This window comes from Maylandia zebra, linkage group LG2 (genome assembly GCF_041146795.1).
Source record: "Maylandia zebra isolate NMK-2024a linkage group LG2, Mzebra_GT3a, whole genome shotgun sequence".
NCBI lineage: Eukaryota > Metazoa > Chordata > Actinopteri > Cichliformes > Cichlidae > Maylandia > Maylandia zebra.
The window spans coordinates 39,302,692-39,310,555 of record NC_135168.1 but is presented as its reverse complement, the minus strand read 5'-3'; positions in this window follow the sequence as shown (position 1 = coordinate 39,310,555).

Here is a 7,864-nt window from a genome sequence, read left to right as displayed (position 1 = left end):
TCTCTCCTGGCGAGTAGGGCCAGTTCCTCTGCGCCAAAACTTCAAAAAACCACTAATCGTGGGGTCCTCCCTCTGCAAAGTAGCAAGGTCTGCAAGTGAATGAGAGGGTAAAACCGAAATCATAGATTGGATTACTTGCTGGGGTGGTAAAACGGTTTGCACTAAAGAGTCTGGAAGGGAAGTACCAGGAAGCAGTGTTTCTAAAGACACAGTTTGATCGGATGGCTGACACTGTCGAGACAAAGCATCTGCATTGCCATTTGTACGACCCGGACGATACTTAATTGAAAAATCAAAAGAAGAGAGCTGAGCCGCCCAGCGCTGTTCCAAAGCTCCAAGCTTTGCTGTAGTCAGATGGCTCAAGGGGTTGTTGTCTGTATAGACAACACACCTGTTACCCAGCAAATATTCTCTGAATTTTTCAGTCATAGCCCATTTCAAGGCTAGGAATTCAAGTTTCATGGAGCTGTAATTGGACATGTTACGTTCCGTGGGCTTTAACCCTCGACTAGCATAAGCTATAGGACGCACCTTGCCATCAGCTTGCTGTTGTGAAAGCACTGCCCCCAGACCCCAGTGGCTGGCATCAACCTCCAAGATAAAAGGTTGTGAAAAATTAGCATAAGCCAATACGGGGGAATGCACCAACCGAGCTTTCAACTCTTGAAAGCTATTTTCACACTGCTCGGTCCAAACTTCCTGCAATGCACGCTTGGAGGGGCGTTTATGCTTAGTCCCAGCCAGTTCGGCCACCCGCTGGTGGAGCGGAGCAGCTAGGGATGCAAAACCTGGAACAAAGCGGCGATAGTAACTAGCAAACCCTAAGAATGATCTCAATTCAGCAACAGAGCTAGGAGTTTGCCAATTAGACACCGCAGATATTTTGTCTGGGTCCGTGGCTACCCCGTCCTTGGAGATCACATGCCCAAGGTACTTTACCTCTGTCTGCAGAAAACAGCATTTTTCCAACTTGGCCTTCAAGTTTTGTACCCGCAAGGTCTCCAGTACTGCTCCTAGGCGCTGAATATGCTCGTCTACTGTGGTAGAGAAGACAATCACATCATCCAAGTACAACAACAAAGACTGGTGATTCTGGGAACCAAACATTCGCTCCATCAATCTCTGAAAGGTGCTTGGTGCATTACAGAGGCCAAACGGCATACGGTTGAACTCAAATAACCCAAAAGGAGTACAGAAAGCAGTTTTCTTTTTGTCTGGCTCAGCAACAGGGACCTGATTGTAGCCACTAGCCAAGTCCAAGGTAGAGAACCAACATGCACCTGACAACACATCCAAGGACTCCTCAATTCGGGGCAAGGGAAAAGCATCCTTCCTAGTCCTTGAGTTCAGCAGACGGTAATCCACACAAAGCCTAATACTGGAGTCCTTCTTTCGTACTACCACGATTGGGGATGCAAAAGGGCTACAACTTTCTCTGATCACCTGACTCTCCAACAGGTGTTGAATATGGGCCTTAACGCTCTCATACTCTGAAGGTGGAATCCGTCGATACCGCTGGCGGACCGGAGTCTCATCTAAAAGTGGGATCTCATGAGTCATTAAATTGGTACACCCTAAGTCACCATCATGTGAAGAAAAAACAGATTGGTAGTCACGCAAAAGGGCCCTTACCCTGTCCTGATCCTGTACAGTGAGGGCTGAGAGATCAATTGCATTAATTGCAGTTTTCAGAGGGTTGGATTCCACACTCTGGGTTGCAATGGTAACACGTTTTTCCTCTCCCAAATCTTCCAAGAGCCTGGTCGAGCCATCCGATTGGCTGACAATTTCAACTTGGCACAAGGTGCCAAGCTGACTGCGAGGTGGCAAAATGGCCTCAGTTAATCCCACATTGGTAACTGGGATAAATGCAGTGCCACTGACCACCTGGACCAAAGCTGGAGAAGAAAGGAGACCATGAGGCAAACCAGCATCTAATGGTTCGAAAAGCGCTGTTCCAGTGTGTGCTGAAGGGACTTTCCGACATGTAGTTGGTACAAACTTCATTGTGCCTGCGGGGATGCAAATTTTTCTCCTACCCTTAACTCTCACTGGGCCACTAACTTGTGCTTCAGGCTGTAGCTGCGCTGTATGGCAACGCTGCAAAGCCTGCTGCCAAGGATCCTCCTGCACTAAAGGAAGGTCAAAAAGAGCAGAGCCATGTTCCAAAAACAGCTCCCTATAACACTCACGGATCACATTCATGCCGAGTACTCCACATATTTCTGAGTTGGGGCTGGGCTCCAAAGGATCTCTAACAACTAACACACCACGTTTCGGTATTTGCCTCCCTAACACTTGGCAATCAAGCTCCAGGTAGCCAACATAGGGAATATCTAGCCCATTAGCTGCCCGTAACCGCAGCCAATGGCATGCTTTCAGTTTCTCTGGACCCCAGTTCTTAAAATGTTTGGCAAAAAAACTCTCCGTGATGGTAGTGACCATGGATCCAGTGTCTAATAAACAGGAGACATCTACCCCTCCCATATTAATGGTAACCTTTGGACAGGAGCCTACCAACTTGGGTGGGGGACCAGACATTTGAGCATTACAACTGTTGGAGCCAGTTATGTCCCCATCTGATATGTGGCTCAGCATAACAGAGGGTGCTAGTTTTCCGCCTGCATGGAAAACGTACCCTGCCCAGATGAGCTCCTGCTAGGGGCTGTAGATTCAAAGGCTACTACCCTCTCATTATCACAGTCTTTAGCAAAATGGCCAGGCTTCTGACACCGTCTGCAAATAACCTGCCTTCCTCTCTGCGTGAACCTAGACTTACTTGATGTATGGGCAACTCTCAACTCATGTGTAAGCTGATCAATCTGGGCCTGCTGCCGTTTTAACATTTCCTTAACCTCTGCTAATTCTGACCCAATAGTATCCCTTGGCCCCTTTGTTTGTCCTGTATGCTGAATGCTGTAGACTGCTGGGACAGAATAAGTCCTGAACCGGCCGGGTTCTACTCCTACTCTGCCTTCCCGCTCCCACCTGAGGCCTTCATCTCTTAAAGTATGGAGGTCATAATCTGGATGTTCGCGAACAATCCTTTTAAGCTCGCGGCTCAAATTTCCATCCCGGACACCCTCTACAAACTGATCAGAAAGCAGTCTAGCAGCCTCAGGAATTCGCCTCTCTGGACAACTTTGGATCATTTTGTCCATGAGAGAAAACAATGCATGTGAGAATTCCCTCAGTGACTCTCCTTCTTGCTGCCTTCTTGCATAAAAAGCTTCCTTAACAGCAATAAAGGACATGGGGCAACCATACTGGCTAAGGAGAATACCAAAAATGCGGTCTGGATCTTCTCTTACTTGCTGGGACCTATATTTTATTTCCTCACGAGCATCACCAGTCAAATGATCATAGATATAATGGGCTCTATCAACAGGGGCAAGTCTACGAGTGCGCATCACAGATTTTATTTCCTCCACCCAACTTTGGACACTAATTTCCCCAGTTCCACTAAACAGGGGGCACGACCTCTCTCTAGGGATATAAACCAGCCTCTCTTGGAGAGAGCCCTCCATAGGGGTAGAGTCACGAGGTCTACAGGGGCTAGAAATGCCTGATTGGGACTCCATAATAAAAAATAAAAACCCTCAACAGTAAGTGCCTACTGTGTTTAAATGCAGGTTACACTTTGTTACCACCAGGATTTACCAGCTGCTGCTTTGCCTAAAAAAAAATAAATACAAATATAAAACAGTTTAAAAACACACACCCATAAAAATAAAAATTTTACACAAACCAACTGACTAATCGCTGTGCACACCTAGAGGCTCGTCCTGTCCGACAACGCCAGTTTGTGACCCGTGGTAGGTACCTATTTAAAATAGGACAGAGCCGTAGGCGCACAGTCAGTTTAAAAGAGTTTAATTTTTAATACAAACTAAAAGAAACAGTGTAACAGCAGCACCTAAAAACAATTAAAAACGTTACCTTATTAAAAAACGATAAAACTGTGCGATTGCCCGTGAGACGGGACAAGCGCTGCGGGGAACCGTTTAAAAACAAATCGACAGAGCACACAGGTTAAACATGGACGGCAACTCACACATGACCCCAAATGGGTAAAACACTATAGAAAAAAGTCAAATCTTCAGTGCCGTCTTCACTCGGGCCCACCGCTGTGCATGCAAAAGCGGGGAGACAAAAAAAAGGATTTGTTTTCCCTGCAGCGCCTTCACCGTCTGCGACAATATATATATATATATATATATATATATATAAATAAAGGGGTTAAAATACTAAAAGGATCAATATCTGTGGTGCCTACTGATACAGAAAAAGTAAAACCAAAAACCAAAACCATCGACAGCCGCAGCAGTCAGTCTGTCGGCTTACACCAGTTTAAAACAAATTAAAACACACTGATGCGTCGGGTCCTTTGCCCGCAGCCAGAAATCCACCTGGCAAAGCAGCAGCTCGGTACTCTGTCCACAAGTTCGTGTCACACCCTAATAAATGTGGGTCAGTGGCGATGAAGTCCACTATACCGTTCTCACGGGAGCAATGTTTCCCACCGTTCTAACAGAAGTTTAGGGGAAGGACGCATATCAGACTTTCATAGTAAAGAAACACCAACTTGCCCAACTCGGACCAAGCACTCGCAGCTTCAGGTTTGCAAAAGGAATCCCCAATTGCCCACACCTGCGCTTATGAAAGGAGCGAAGACCAGCTCCGCCCACCAGGGGCGGTCCCAAATCTCCAGGTCTCACCTGTCACAACAGGAATATTTGGAGGCAGTTTAGACTTGGTGAGAATTCCTGTCCGAGAGCCAGTTTAGGGTCCTGTAACTCAGCGCACAAGAGACCAAAGACAAGACTTTTGATATCCAGAGAGCAGAACGATGTCCGCACTGAAAAAGTTCCTGTCATGTTATGTTTTACTCCATTTAACACTCCCCTTAACTGTGACTAGACTGCACGTACACTTTATGAAAACCAGACTTCATTATGCAGCACAGAGACGGAGCAGGTTGTGTGTTTTAGATTAAAGTGCTCTCTCACAGTAAAAACATGCTTGAAGACAGATGCGCTGCAGATGTTTAGCTGCTCTTGAACTTTGGAGTTCCGATAACGCGCGCTGCCACTGAAAGCTTCCTGCTAATTGAACGCAGATGTTTCAGTGCAACGACGGTTGTGTGTTTTTGAATGAGGTGGTACGAGAGGATAGAGAGGTGGAAATTACAGGGAAATACAGAAGTTTGGGCAAATTTAATACCCAAGAAAAAGAAAAGGTCTCTTTTTTTAGAAGTCAAATAAGATTATGTTCTTTTAATTCTTCATTTTTTTAAATTCATTTTTTATTTAAATTCAATTTAAAATATAAAATTAAATACTAAAAAAAAGTGAATGGATTTGCATTCTTTGACATGGATCATGGCCACACTGTGAGTTGGTATTTGTGTGTCTATTCCTGCTGTTGAGGCCCATACACTTGTTTATTTTCATAGCTAGCAATTAGGAAGAAACGCTAGCATTCACTTGATGTAATAAGCTTGACCTTTTGGTCAATATGTGGACTACTTTTAGCTCTGGTCCTCTGTCAACCAATTCCCATGGGAATTATGTGACGTTTTATTCGTTAAATGCTCATCAGCTAATTGCCAATTTGGCTTGCAGGGTGGTGCTGGTTAGGTTATCAGGAGCGGTGGTTGCTCTGAAGCAAGATGGTTGTTACAATTAGGCAAACGGTGTGAGGGGGGGTGGGGTTTTATCTTTGAAAGTCTCCTTCTACATCAGAGTAGAGTGTAAGTTTCTCCATTGTTTATTTACAGATGCTAATTTTGTCTCTTTTAAAAGAAAAGCTCTTCCCGAGTAACCTTCGTTCAGCACTCAATCTGTGCGTTTGCTTTCCGATGCTTTGGCTCTCAAAAGTTGGTTAAGTGGTTTATACAATCAGCATTTATTTGAGCTGAAGAGAATTCATAATTTCCGTCTAACTAAACGCTACAGCAGGTGAGCCCATTGATAAGCCTCCATCCCCCAGCTGATTAACATTGTACTTACCAGTCAATCTGAATGCTTTTCATGTTCAGCAGCAATAAAAGCAGGCCTACCTTGGCTTGCTGACAGAGATTTCACATCTATTCTTCTTTTTCTCCTCCAGGGCCAACAGTTTGTGTGTCTCTTTATTTATTTTTACTCTGGAGAAGCAGTGACATTTTGAGGAGGTGGGATGGCAGGACTGAACCCTTGTGCATGATAGTTCTGAATAATTTTAGCACTATCTTCAACCTATTGCCTTCTGTCTCTGTATAAGCTGCCTGTGAATACCACAACAGAGACATTGGTCTTAAACTGTAAATTTAAATGGAGGTAAGTGTGTGTGTGTAAGTGGGGTGCTGGTGCTGGTTCCACTTTCCCCACCATGTTTTTTTTTTTTCCAATAAATTTCATCATGAAAACGACACTCCAGTCCCGATGAGGTCCTCAAGCTGTAAACAGCATCGCTGTTGGAGGATTTTGAACTGAATTGGTACTGGAAATAAAATGCCACATATTTCTACAGTGCTGTCACAGTCATATATTGTACTCTAAGCTATTTGAGTATTGCATAATTCATAGCCATAGCACAGGGACACATCATTGTAATAAGCCACTGTGACACAAATCCTCACCTCGAGCTGTAATGAACAGGATGACATGTAAAAGAAAATCCACTCAGAGGAGCTGACGAGTTCGGTGTGCTTTGAGTGGTCATGTTGAGTGTAAACACACAGGAAGATCTTTACAAGAGCAGAACATGTACTTTTTTTGTTACGCTTTGAGAAAACTTTGAGAAAATTATCAGACATCTTTGATTTTTAACCAAAACAGTAGTGAGATCTGGGTGTTAGGAATGTCAGTCTGACAGATGAGCCGTCATTTTAGTATGAACTGAAATTTCTGACATTCACTGTGAATAATGCTAGATAATAAACCTAGAAGCGCAAACAGAAGGAGAGAAAGTTTTGGGCCCAGTGGGAACACAATAATTAAAGCTGAGAATCCATAACTGATGTTTGACAAACATCAAAATCAGCTTGCTTTACCAATCAAAATGGATACACGGGCTGAGAAAAAATTATCCAAAGGCAATATTCATCATACTCTTAAAATCAGCATCATATCCGAGACTCAACTGGTGAGATTTTGATAAAACAAGCACAATGGTGAAGCTTTAGGAAAACAACCGATTAAGCTTTTTAAAAGTCAGATGCAGGGAAGAAATACGACTTGTGCAAAGCACTGCTGAGACAGACCCACTGATGAGGTACCACAACTATTTTCACATTTTCTGTGATTGTACCTTAGAGTAGGACTCCACTTGCATTTCCCTGCACATCATTTTCACCATTTTAATGTCGCATGTCAGCATGGTGGTATTTGCCAAAAGAGACAAAGTACTTGTGGGGCTAATGGAACTAATGAGTTTTCTGGGTATGGGGTCATAAACCAAATTAGAGAATAAATTAAAAGTTTGACATGTTTGTGACTCCAGATGAATCAGAAAAGTTCAGAGTCAACATATGCAAAAGTTTGCGTGTTCAAAAGTTGCATAAATTACAGGAGGCATCATTTGTAAACATCATATGACTGCCCAGATACGTTACATAGACATAAATGTATTCCTCTTTTCTCTCACATCCTCTCACTCATCATCTGACTGGTATCGGTTCATTTGTCATTTAATCCTTCCTACGTGTCTCTCCTCCTAGGTTACTCCAGCTTGTTTACCTGTCTAGGTGTCTGAGTGTGTCGCCAACCCCATTTCTCTCACTATTTCTCTTCTCTTTTTCACAATCCGCTCTCTGGCCCAGGATAAACCCTATTCCACCATCTGCTTGTTAATCGAGGCGTGCAGGCTGTCCCCTCCCTGC